This window comes from Plecotus auritus (assembly GCF_963455305.1).
Source record: "Plecotus auritus genome assembly, chromosome: 4".
Taxonomy (NCBI): Eukaryota; Metazoa; Chordata; class Mammalia; order Chiroptera; family Vespertilionidae; genus Plecotus; species Plecotus auritus.
The window spans coordinates 185,074,499-185,087,674 of record NC_137775.1 but is presented as its reverse complement, the minus strand read 5'-3'; the positions used below and the strand labels follow the sequence as shown (position 1 = coordinate 185,087,674).

The window sequence follows — 13,176 nt, the reverse complement described above, 5'->3', positions numbered from 1 at the left end:
CTCATGCTCCCCAGACAGGAATTAAAGAAATCTCTAGTGGGGATAGGGGATGGGGGAGGGGGGGGGGAAGGGGAGAGGGGTGGGGGGAGGGGGGACAAAAGGGAAACACCTCAAGAGAAATGACCTACAGCTATAGATATCTGAGTTCCCAATAAAACATCCAAGTAGTTCTCTAACAGCCCTCAAGTGAAGCCCACCAGTCGACAAGCCCTGGCCGCTGGCCCCAGGAAGACACAGCTTGAAGTCGGCGTTTACTGCTTATCTGTTAAATATAAATGAGCAGCCAATAGCAAATGGAAAGAGATTCAACATCATTAACCACCACAGAAATGCAAAGCAAAACCACAGTGCAATACCACCACACACCCACTAGGGTTACTATATATAATCAAAAAGATGGACAATAACAAGTGTTGACAAGGCTGTGGATAACTTCATCCTTGGGTGGAACCCCTGTGCTTTGCTGATAGGAATTAAAATCAGCGCAGCAACTTTGGAAAACTGTCATCTCTGAGGGAAGGCCATCCTCTTCCACCAAGCCAGCAGCTTCAGGAGGGACACACATGGATCGGTGAGGGGGGAAGAGGACACCAGCCTAGCCAGCCAGATCAGTGGACTCAACCCTGGCGATCAATGGGGTGACAGATGTCGCAGCCAGGTCGCCCTCAAATCTTTTTTCATGTATATTTGGTCTTCCTCCACAATTCATGAGTTATAGCTCCCCAAACCCTTGGAATTTACTAAGTGCTGAGAGTAATGGAGATGTGATTTGTCATGTTAATGAAGTAACTTTTGAAGCTCACCTAAAGATAGGGTGAACCAACCATGTGATCAGAGGGTTGGAACTTCCAGTCCCACCTCCTGACCTCTGGGGAGGAAAGAGAGACTGGAGATTGAATCAATCACCAATGGACAAGAATGACTGACAAAAATTAATCAATCATGCTTACGTAATGAAGCCTCCATAAAAACCCCAAAGAATGAGGTTCAGAGAACTTCTGGTTGGTAAACACGTGGAGATGCTGGGAGGGTGGTGCACCCAGAGAGGGCGTGGAAGCACCCTCCCCCAAACCTTGCCCTGTGCACCTCTTCCATCTGGCTGTTCCTGAGTTATATCCTTTCATAGTAAAGCAGTAATCTAGTAATCAAACTCATTTAAGTCCTGTGAGCCAGTCTTACAGATTATTTGAATTGAGGAGTACACCATGGGAACCAGCTGGTCAGTCAGAATGACTTGGTGCTGTGTGGGAAACCACCCTCTCTACACACTGGAAAGTGATCCTCTAAACCAGTGGTCGGCAAACCGCGGCTCGCGAGCCACATGCGGCTCTTTGGCCCCTTGAGTGTGGCTCTTCCACAAAATACCACGGCCTGGGCGAGTCTATTTTGAAGAAGTGGCGTTAGAAGAAGTTTAAGTTTAAAAAATCTGGCTCGCAAAAGAAATTTCAATCGTTGTACTGTTGGTATTTGGCTCTGTTGACTAATGAGTTTGCCGACCACTGCTCTAAACCATTGTAACATGTGAGGGGTTTTTTTTTGGAGTGGTGCAAATGTTCTAAAATTGATGTAGTGATGGGTGCACAACTCTGAGAGTACACTAAAACCACCGAACTGTGTACTGTAAGTAGTAAATTGTATATGTGACCTATTTCAATAAAAATGTTTTGAGCTCAACTCGATCAGTGTGGTTCAGTGATTGAGCATTGACCTATGAACCAGGAGGTCACCGTTCAATTCCCAGTCAGGGCACATGCCCAGGTTGTGGGCTTGATCCCCAGTAGGGGGCGTGCAGAAGGCAGCCAATCAATGATTCTCTCTCATCATTGATGCTTCTATTCCTCTCTCCTCCATTCCTCTCTCTGAAATCAATAAAAATATATGTTTTTAAATGTTTTGAAATAAATATTAGAAAGATAAATAGACAGATAGATGGATAGACAGATAGATAGCCAGCCAGCAAAGACAGACAGACAACCAACTGTCCATTTCCTTTCCTCTTCCCACTTGCCATGCACTCAGCAGCCAGGTATTTGCTGCCCCTCATGCCCAAAACAAAAAAAAACAAAAAAAAGGGGGGGGGGGGTGGAAGCAGTAAGAGTCTCTTTTAAATGCTGATCTGTCTAGGAAGAACCACAGTGATCAGCGTAGATGCTGGTTCCTGTGAACACATGCCCTCCTCTCTTCATCCTGACAGTCGGAGGCCCTGGATTTAAGCTCTCTCCCCATCCATTCACTTTAAAGCCAGGCCAGCTGGTCAAAAGCCCAACCCACTTTCACAGCACTTAGTCTTTCTATTGACTCATCCTCAGATAAAACTTGACAACTGGACATTCAAGGGAAGCCTGAAATAAGAAACGCCCAAGAAAAACAAAAAAACAAAACAAAATTCCTCCAGAAAAAAATGAGATCATTCAAAAAGTAAAAAACTAGGTGAGAAAAATCCCACACCTCCAGGAGGACAGGAAGGTCCCGAGGAACTAGAGAGAAGTGACAGGCTCAATAGTAGGACCGACTCTTCCCCAGCTGCCGGGAAAGCGCTCGGCCGTTCGGAGGAAGCTAAGGCCACGCTGGGTGAAGCCTCACTTCATCTGGCTCCTCGCCCAGTTTCGGGGCTCACCTGCACCTACATGGCCCTCAGCCTGCATGACGATGAGGCGCCAGTGACGGAGGATAAGGGCAATGCCCATGTTACAGGTGTAAACGTTGAACCTTTCTGGCCAAGCTTGTTTGCAAAGGCTCTGGCCGATGTCAACATCGGGAGACCTATGTGTAGTGAAGGGGCCGAGGCCCTGCCCCAGTAGCTGGCGCTGCACCAACAGCAGGTCCTGCCCCGCTGCCACTGCTGCCAGCTGAGGAGAAAGGGGGAGCAAAGACAGGATCTCAGGAGTCTGACATGACACCGGCTGTGGTCTTTGTGACTGACCTCTTTCGTAACACATTCAATAAGAAGCTCAACTCTGAACAAAATAATGTGCGGACGATAAGGCTAGGTAAAGAAATGGATGCTTTAAAAATTCTACAGGAGCATTTTCTGGTGCTCATAAAGAGGGCATGGGATGCTGGCACACTGAACAATATTTACATGATTCAATTAAAGTATCATATGCATCAACTTTTACATGTCCATAGAGGAGTCATGGAAGACTCAGATGTTACTACAGACCATTATGCAAATATTATCAACCTTGACAAAGCAAGAACAGAGGCGGAGTTGACAGAAGTTAAGAGGCTTCAGGGAGAAAGAAAAACAGTAAAGATAAAATGGTTCATGTGCTCATTTTACAAAATATAGAATCAAGATGGTGGAAGCTGATGGAACAAGAACAAGAAGTGTATCTTGTTTGTGGGTGCAGAAGTGAGTGGCAAAAGAAATGAGAAAAGTGATATAACTGGAAAAGGATAAGAAAAAAAGGTATGTCGTGAATCAAAAGCTTTATCACGGTGGTACAGCAAGAGACGAAATCTAAATATGATGAGTTCCAAAACAGTGGTGCAACCATATTATTTAGGAAATAAGGAGTTAACCATCAGAAACAGTAAAGGCAGCTATGGGTCCTGCTGGAGAGGAGGGAAGTGGGCATTCATTGATGCCTCCATCAGCTCTCTGAACTATTTGACTTTCTATTTTTATCAAATTAAGTGCATATAAAGTTATTTTGAAGGCTTCTATGATCTTGCAAGGTTTAAAGCAAAAGTCTATTTTTAAAGGTGCACTAATGTATCTGGCTAACAACTTCTACCATCTCTCTGTAGGCCTAAGAACGTCACCCCTGACTCTCCTAACAGCCCTGCAGTGGATTGAACCATATTAAAGGGTGTCATTAAATTCCCCCACCTTCCACTCAAAGTAGTGCATATATGTGCATGGTGTGTGTGATATTTTTAAGGGGGAGAGAGAAGAGAATAAGTAGGTATAATAATTTCAAAAATATATAATTAAAAAGCAGAAAGGTAGAAGACTGACTTCTACACTTCTACCTCACTTCCATAGCTTCGTGATAAATAAAAAAGTTCAACTGTTCTATAATAAGCACTATATAAACCCTAAAACTCTACCATAATACATTAGCCTTTAGAAGCCAAAAAAACATAGCTTTTGCCAGTTAATCTCAAAACCGGGGGAAATTTATAAGAAATATGCTTCAGGCATATTAGAGATCCCTAATGTTAGTGTCCTCATTAACCAAATAACCGATTAAGCCCAACGCCCACTAACCTAGATCATTTATCCAGTTTATAGTTAGTCCAATATAATTAATACACTCTGAATTCCCAACAGATCATCTATTCTACATACTGACAACAAAACAATATGGTTTTCAGGAAGTTAAGCAGCAGAAGCAAAGAAAGAGTAAGGGATGAATGATGGAGCCAATTTCCCAAGTTTCAAAAGAATTTGTCACCATCTTTCAAAAAGAAAAGAACCATTGATTGGGTTCCCAAATTATATTATGTGTTGATCAATTCAAGAACAGCCTAATACTGCCGAAAAAACCACAGAATAACAGGATTCTGAATAATCTTTCATTGAAAGGCAAAAGTTAAAATCATATTCCTTAAGAGGACTAGCAACAGTAGACATATTAATAGTGCTAGGCACTGTTCCTAATACATCAGGGCCCACATTAAAACCACTGCTGAAGTCTAGAAATGGTCATAACAAATCTTTCAACCTTACAACATAAAAGTCAGTTGATAATTTCTTTGTCTAACACCTAATAAAACTCATTCTTCCAAAATTGTGGAAAAGCTAAGCACAGTCCTCCCTTATTATAAAGTTTCCTGTTACAAAGTTGCATGGTTTACACATATGTTATACTTTATTATTGAAAAAAAAAGTCCTCCTTATAACACCCTCTTTGTTGTAATACTCAACATAGTTTGCCTCCAGGCTAGATATATAATGAAAGCAAAATGAATTCAGACAGGTTGTTGAGGAAAAAAGCTAGTTTCTTTTTAGTAGTCTTTCTAAAGTATTTTTTCTTTCCTTGTAGCTTTTCATCATCTCAACATTTTGTTCCCCCCCGAACATTTTTCTTTTCTTTGCACGTATTTCCTTTGGTAAATGGAAGATGATAGATTGTTAAAACCAGTTTGTACTACCTTAGAAACAAGCACTTTTAACATACAACTCCCAGCCTTCCAAAACCTTGTACAAATCTCATCTTTAGGACAATGAACTGTACAGGACTTAATCAACCAGCTTCAAAAAACCATATGAAATCTTAATTTTCCACTCACACATGTTATGTTCACAGTCCCCTAGAATCATAAATGTAACTTTCCAAATTAGATTTAGCAATACTGCTCATTTATTGTTTCCATATTAAATAGTACTGTCTTATTTTAGGAAAGATCTAGAAATGCTGCTTTGAAAGGTTCTTATTCACAAATTTCAATGCAAGGAAATTCAGATTTAAAGCCCTGCTTATTTTTAACTTAGGCAGAAATACAGTTCAAATATTAATATAATATGGGGATACTTATTCTGATATGTCAAGCTTAATCATTTCTGGTCTTCTAAATTAGCCAGAAGTGACTTAAATTACGTACTATATGAAATACTGAAGATACAAATTAGAACTCTAGTCTCAATAATTTTGAGTGTCTCAAATGTTATAATAGAGAAAAGAACTGGAAATATTTTTAGCAGTATAATTTAAAAAGTCCTCCTAAATTTGTATGACACTTTTGTTTTTTTACTGTCCACATAAAAGATTAAATAAGGATGTTCATAACTGCTTTATTCATATTAGTCAAAACCTGGAAGCCAATTAAATGTCCATCAAAAAAGATAGTCTAGCCCTGACCGGTTTGGCTCAGTGGATAGAGCGTCGGCCTGCGGACTGAAGGGTCCCAGGTTCGCTTCCGGTCAGGAGCATGTACCTTGGTTACAGGCACATCCCCAGTAGGGAGTGTGCAGGAGGCAGCTGATCGATGTTTCTAACTCTCTATCCCTCTCTCTTCCTCTCTGTAAAAAATAAATAAAATGTATTTTTAAAAAAGATAGTCTACTTTAAATTTATGTATATAACCTCTATATGAAGTATTACTAATGTACTTTTAAAATACCTTTAACATGGTGTAGTCAACACAAACACTTGTTTTCAGATTCAGCGTCAGCATATATCCCTCCCTTGCTTTAGAATTTAAATCTGTAAGCAAGAGTTTCCCTGTAGAATGGAAGAGGGTTACTGAATTCAAGAGAGACCGGGGGGGAGGGAAGGTAGTTCATTTCCCATGGCAATGTGCTTTGTAGATGAATTCTGAAACTGATGCAGACCCTTATATCGCAGTGTCATCTGAATAAAGTCGTTTTATGGTAATCATTTTCCTTCTCGATTGAGTAAAACATTTAATAGCTCAGTTACTCCACTGTTACGAGGAGACCCTGATTACAGGGATAAAAAATGGCTGTCAGCTCCCATCAGGACTGCCACATGTAACCATCCTCTCGCCAGCGGCAGCCCTGACCACAGACATTCCCATAACACTTTTCCAGTCTTGGCATTCAGCCACCATGAAAGAAACTATTTTTTTTTTTTCCAAAAACACCCAGAAACTTCAAACATTCTTTTTAGCCTTTCCCCACTCGTAGCCATAGTAGGCACTGAAGTATTTAACCACAACATTTCTATAGGTGTGTAGAGAAGGAATCAGAACTCACCTTTCAGGAAAAGTAACAATTTTAAGTGATCATGTATAAAAAACAATTTGCAGATAACAGGAACCCTCTTTAGAACCTTCCCTCGGGAACTACAGGTTCTATACAACATACAGGAAGACGCTCTTGGAAAGTAACATTGTTTTATGGGTCTTGGACCAGAGAGTTTATAAATGACTTTATCCAAGAAAAACCAGCACAGGATGAGAATCAATCCTGTTATCCCCTGGATCTTCCAACTTATGTCACTGTGGATCCATAAATGATCTTAAAAACATACGAGGGAAGGGCTCCAATATTATAAAACACCTACGCGCTAACGCTTAGGCAAGGACAGGAGCCAGCACACCACGGGAACTCGGCTCTAACGTTCTTCTCTGGCATTTCAACCGCACCTATTCGGAAGCAGGGCCATACGGTTCATTGGTGAGACGAGGGTTATCAAACATTATCTGTTGATTCCCTAGAAGGAAAACAGCGTCATCTCTCATTAGCACCAACACCCCCATTCAAAAGAGTGAGGCCGTGTCCCGGCTGCTCACTCAGCCTGCTCGCTCACCCAGCTGAGCTCAGTCCCCTCTGTGAATGGCAGGCAGCCCGGTGGCTCAGGGAAGCAGAGCCTGTCAGCAGCTGCACGTGGCCACTAATGCATCTCCTTGGCAGACAAGAAAGAGGCTTCAGCTTAATCGATTGGAAGTTATTGGAAGGCTGAGGATATGATTATCTGGGGTTGCCTCCTCAAGATAAGGCAAAGGCACCGGGCAGTGGTGGCTCAGTGGTTGAGTGTCAACCTATGAACCAGGAGGTTAAGGTTCGATTCCCAGTCAGGATACAGGTCCCAGCTGCGGGCTCGATTCTCAGTGTGTGTGTGCAAGAGGCAGCCAATCAATGATTGTCTCTCATCATTGATGTTTCTATCTCTCTCTCCCTCTCCTTTCTCTCCGAAAGCAATAAAAATTTAACAAATAAAAAAATAAAAAGACGAGGCAAAGGCGACTTACGATTCTTTAGTTCACTATTTTCTTTGGCGGGCTTTTTATTCCAAAGAATCCATGCATTTTTATTTAGGTGACAATATAATCCCATACAAGCTTATAGAAGTCATTTTATAATTTAAAAAATATTCTACCATACTCATATATATTACTAAAATCTGTTCACCTCCTTTTACTGACAATTATATTCCAAAGATACTGAACCTTTTATATACAATTTTTTCTTCCCACCTCAGTCACAAACACGGGACTATGTGCTGTCAGACCTTTATAATCTATACCATGCCCATACTATGTCTATACCCTTGCCTTGATAAAAATTCTACTTTTCTTAAGTTCCATTTGACTGGAAAAAAAATCAAAATAAAATAAAAGAACTGGAAGAATTCAAGGAAAATGAGCTTTCAAAAAACACAAAAAGAAGAGCGATAAAAGATTAAAGAGAAAAATGTCTTTTATACTAAAAATTAGAGTTTAAATAAATTTTTAAAACTTAAAACTATTTGACTTGTGAATATTACCACAAATACTAGTAATTCTGAATATCACATTTTATCCAGAAGAAAATATTAATAACAAAAGGTTGAATAATATATAGAAACACACTCCAGCCAGATGAGTAAATGACGCTCTATCCACTGAGGCAAACCATTAGGGCAGTAATAAACCTCTAAGACGTGAGTTGGCTGTTACCAGGTAAGCTCAAAATATAAATATCCTCATGCAAAATAAAGAGTTATGATCAAGAAAACTAATTTTAAGAATGAGAGCTACCTATAGATAACAAGTGTGTTACATTCTAAAACCTGTTGTGTAGATCTCATGTTGTGTTCTTACCATAGCAACATTATAGACAGACAGATAATATATAGAAAGATAGATGGCGTGGCCGGCATAGCTCAGTGGTTGAACATCGACCTATGAACCCAGAGGTCATGGTTCGATTCCCGGTCAGGGCTTATGCCCGGGTTGCGGGCTTGATCCCCAGTGTGGGGCGTGCAGGAGGCAGCCGATCAATGATTCTTTCTCATCATTGATGTTTCTATCTCTCTCTCCCCCTCCCTTCCTCTCTGAAATCAATACAAATATTTTTTTTTAAAAAAAAAAGAAAGGTGGATTAAATAAAACCATAAATTAGAGCAAAGCAAAAAATGTTGGAGGCAGTTAAGAATTGAAGAAAGAACCATATGATGGTAATAATCTCTAACAAAGTATTTAAAAGCCTTTTCCAGCCTGGCCGGTGTGGCTCAGTGGTTGAGCATCGACCTATGAATGAGGAGGTCATTGGTTCAATTCCAGGTCAGGGCACATGCCCAGGTTGCAGGCTCAATCCCCAGTTGAGGGTGTACAGGAGGCAGCCAATGAATTCTTCTCTCTCATCATTGACATTTCTATCTTTCTCCCTCTCCCTTCCTCTCTCAAATCAATAAAAATGTTTTTTAAAGTGCTCCAAAGTCTGAAAAATAAATTTCCTGGGACGAAAAAACTACCCCAAAAGAAATGTGAATGGCTCATCCTATGGGCACTGAAAGCTTTACACTAAAGACAATAAAATTGCTCATTCACAAGAAACTAGGATGAGTAACCTCCAGATTAAAGTGGATAAAAAATGAAGAGCTGGAATAAAAAAGGTAACAGCATACTCCCCCACCCTCATGTACTCCCCTCCCCCCACCCCCCCCCCCCCACACACACACTTACTCAGCCTAAGGAAACTGCTCTACCCTCAGGGCTCCAGCATAACTTTGTACTATCCATCTCTATCTCTGTTATGACTTATCACCTCAATATATTATAGTTCTTCATCTTTATTGCCCCGCAGATTGTAAACTTCTTGGGAATATAAAGTGTCTTATTCATCTTTTTACTCCAAGAAATTACTACAGTGCCTGGGCACTCAGAAGACTCTCAGTAAATGTGCATTGGATGGATGGATGAATGGAAGAACAGACAGACAGACAGAGGGGGGGGATGATGCAAGGGAGGACTAACACCAGACTTGCCTCAGTCCCTGAAAATTCCCATACATCTCCAACAAATCAACCATTTCATCTCAGTGTCCCTGTCGCACACTTGAAAGATTCCTATACATTATAAGGTCCATCAACCTGTCATAGTCCTACAGGACAAACTTCATGTGACTGTGGATATAACTAACCACAGGGTCTCAAAGTCAGATCACGAGCAAAGGAAATTCTAGCTCAGATATCTTGACGGTAGCAAGGTACATCACCTAGCCTACATGAAGTGTCTTATTTTACCAAGCTAAGCATATAGACTTGTTGACCTTAACGCAGTAACATTCTTTCTTCACTCCACCACTGGCTTTCTGTCAGTCAATCTCAATATCCTCCTTTTCCAAATACTGTTTTAAAAGGGCAAACTTATCTTAATAATCTTAAGGTCAAGTATCATGTCCACAGCCATTGGAAGTTGTGACACAATGAACAAAATCAAAGAAAGATCAGGCAGAAATAGTATTTGTTCCTTTTTGCAAAAACAAGTAGAGTTCAAATTACCAAACCAAATAAATTCCATCAATTATACTAGGAAGTTTTTAAATCAATTAAAATCCACCTTTTCAAAATTGATTCAGTGTATTTCCAAACTGTAATTTGACTGTCCAGGCTTATGCCACCCATTACATTTTACAAGCATTAAAGTGTTGACAGTATAAGAAGCAAAGATAAGCAAACATTTGTATTTTTTTAAAAAAAGTCACATGTACCTTTTTAAAAGTAGTTTAAGTTTAAATCAAAGAAACTACAAACATTTTTAACTTCCTGACATCGCCCTCACCCCCTCTAATAAAAAAATAAATAAATAAACACGATACAGCCATTAATATTGCACAATTCAGTTATTTCCCTCTAAAAAGTAGAACATGGAAAATGTTGTAATTTAAATTCTGGAATGGTAGGCAGTAATCTGAATAATGGGAGATTTTAGGCAAATATTCTTCAACTAGTTCATAAAACTGGATTTCTTATTTCTTTATCACTGTTTTTAATCTTTATTTACTAGCCGATTTTAGAGAGAGAAAGGGAGAGGGACAGTGAAAAAGAAGGGGAGGTGGTTGTTTCACTTCTTTTGCATTCAGCAGTTGATTCTTGTATGTGCCCCCGGGGATCAAACCTGCAACCGTGGCCTATCAGGACAATGCTCTCACCAACTGAGCTACCCGGCCAGGGCTCTTTATCAATCACTTCTTTCTCATTAATAAACACTGCACATGGCACAGGTACCACCAAACCTTGCTGCATCAAATGAATGCACCTTTGAATTATTGCGAATGTATAAAAGGTGCCTTTGAAAGCAAACAAAAAATGTTTAAAACAAAAAGAGTAATTACTCTTTTGCTAATTTCAAATCCTGTATTACCCCCCCACACATAACCTCTGATTGTTGGAGGGGGGTACTTTTCCTATAAATCAAAGCACCATCCCATCCCAAAAAGTGAAATTGACACAGAAAACATCTGACCCAGAAGCTATGCAACAGGTTTTCCATACTCTCTGAAGAAGCAAAGCTAAGCACTAACTGTGGCCAAACCAATGCGCCCCCCTTTCTAAGAGGAAAGCTTTTTTCTGAATTAGGAAGAAGGTGGATGTAGTCACAGTCCCAGCGGGGAAGCAGTTTATGTGATGAACAGCCCAAGCTTCTGGAAGCGAGTCTGGACTGAACCCCTCCGCTCCCCTTCACTACGTACTAGTATACCCTGGGTACGTTTCTCAACCTGCAAAGCACTGAGAACACAGCTGGTACAGAATCAGCCCTTGGTTGATGCCAGGCGACAGCCAACCTCTGGATCTCTGCAGCCTGGCATTGCCTGGGACCCGGCTGTCAGAAACTCACTCTCAGGTGCAATTCCAGACTTAAAGAATCAGAACCTGCATTTTTATCCAGATTCCATTCTGGTTCGAATGCAAGTTAGAGTTTAAAAGCTGTGCTAAAATGCACTCTTATGTTACTTTACCTATTATAGTTAATTTTTAAAAAGCAACTCTGTTACTTCTTTGCAATTTGGATAGTTGAGTTTATTTTTAGTAAAAGGCAAAGTATTAATTGGGATCAAAATTTATTTTTTACCATACTTTACTGAAAAGCAGCAGCCCCAGCTGAGGCCCAAAGCTGTAGAGGACTGCCATCCAGTGGTGATTCATTCTGCTGCACTTACCAAAAACACTGCCTTGTCTAAAACTACATTTGTTTAAAATAGGGCCAGACTTTCTTTTTGCTAAATTCCTTTCCTGAGGACTACTAACATAGTGCCCACTTAATAACAACACAATAAGGCATCATAAATGTCAAGGAAGGTAAAAGACGAGGCTTTTCTTAGTTTTCTTTTTTAAACTCAAATCAAGTGTAGGGAAGTTTTCAAATTAAAAGATTGGTCTGCTCACACCTAGAAAGGTACACACTTGACAAACCCTAGAAACAGGCTTAGAAAATGGGATTTCTTTTGGCATATGCATATCTTAGGGTGACTTTTATTTCCTTCTTCCTAAATACTGTACTTGTTGCCAATTATGTAGTATTTGGGGCTGAGGAACTTTCAAATTGAGAAAAAATATATATATATTATAACCTCTTACTCAGTAACTCCACTCCTACATCCTATCCCAAAGAAATAATCAGAAATGTAGACAAAGATTATGTTCAAAGTCAAAGATGTTCATTCCAGAAAACAAAATTAATCTTAATAGCTTCATAATAACCCACTGAATCCATGCATCGAAACTTAGCCATTCTCCTATTACTCATTTTGATCACTTCTAATGTTTATATGTTACAAATAAATGCACATATGTATATACAAAAGGAAGGAAGGGAGGACAGAAGGAGAGAAGAAATAAATTAATGTATGGCAACTTGATATAACTTTTCCGTATTTTGGATCATTTCCTAACATGCATTCCCATAAATCGCATTTCAGATCCAAGAACATTTTCATGGTTCTTAATAGCCAACCTGCCTTATAAGTGTTGTATTGTTTCACATGGCCATGAGCAATGTAGGATATTGAGACTATCATCACCTTTCTAACATTGGGCTTTAGGCCACAGCTAACTTTTTAAAGTTTTATTAAAGTACATAATGCAATAGTTTTCAGTGTATTGACAGACTACGCAACCATCACCATAATATAAGTTTGGAACATTTTCATCATAAAAAAACCATTAGCAGATTCTTTTAATAACCCCCATATGAAGAATTGTTACTGATTTACCACCCCACTATTTAGTCCTGTTTTCTTGTAGATACTGCAGTAAGTGTTTCAAACACATAAAATGGAAAAATTCCTTCTGCTAACTCAGCTATTTCTGTTTCAAACTGAAATATTCTACTCAACAGGAAAATAAAACATGCCAGAATATCCCCTTGTTTTTTCAGAAGGTACTTTTGAAATGTAAGGCATAATTTAAGAATTAAGAGATGGTATCCTATAAATACAAAGTTATCTGTCCTTTTCAAAATAGTAGCAACTCTATTACTTTGGAAGTCCATTATTAAGTC

General features: G+C 39.6%; 1 protein-coding gene across 2 annotated transcripts in view; it reads right to left on the bottom strand.

Annotated features, from left to right (window-relative positions):
• The window catches only part of BBS9 (Bardet-Biedl syndrome 9), a 337,699-nt gene that overhangs the window by 302,621 nt on the left and 21,902 nt on the right, over nt 1-13,176 (bottom strand). The gene's annotated exons all lie outside the window — the stretch shown is intronic.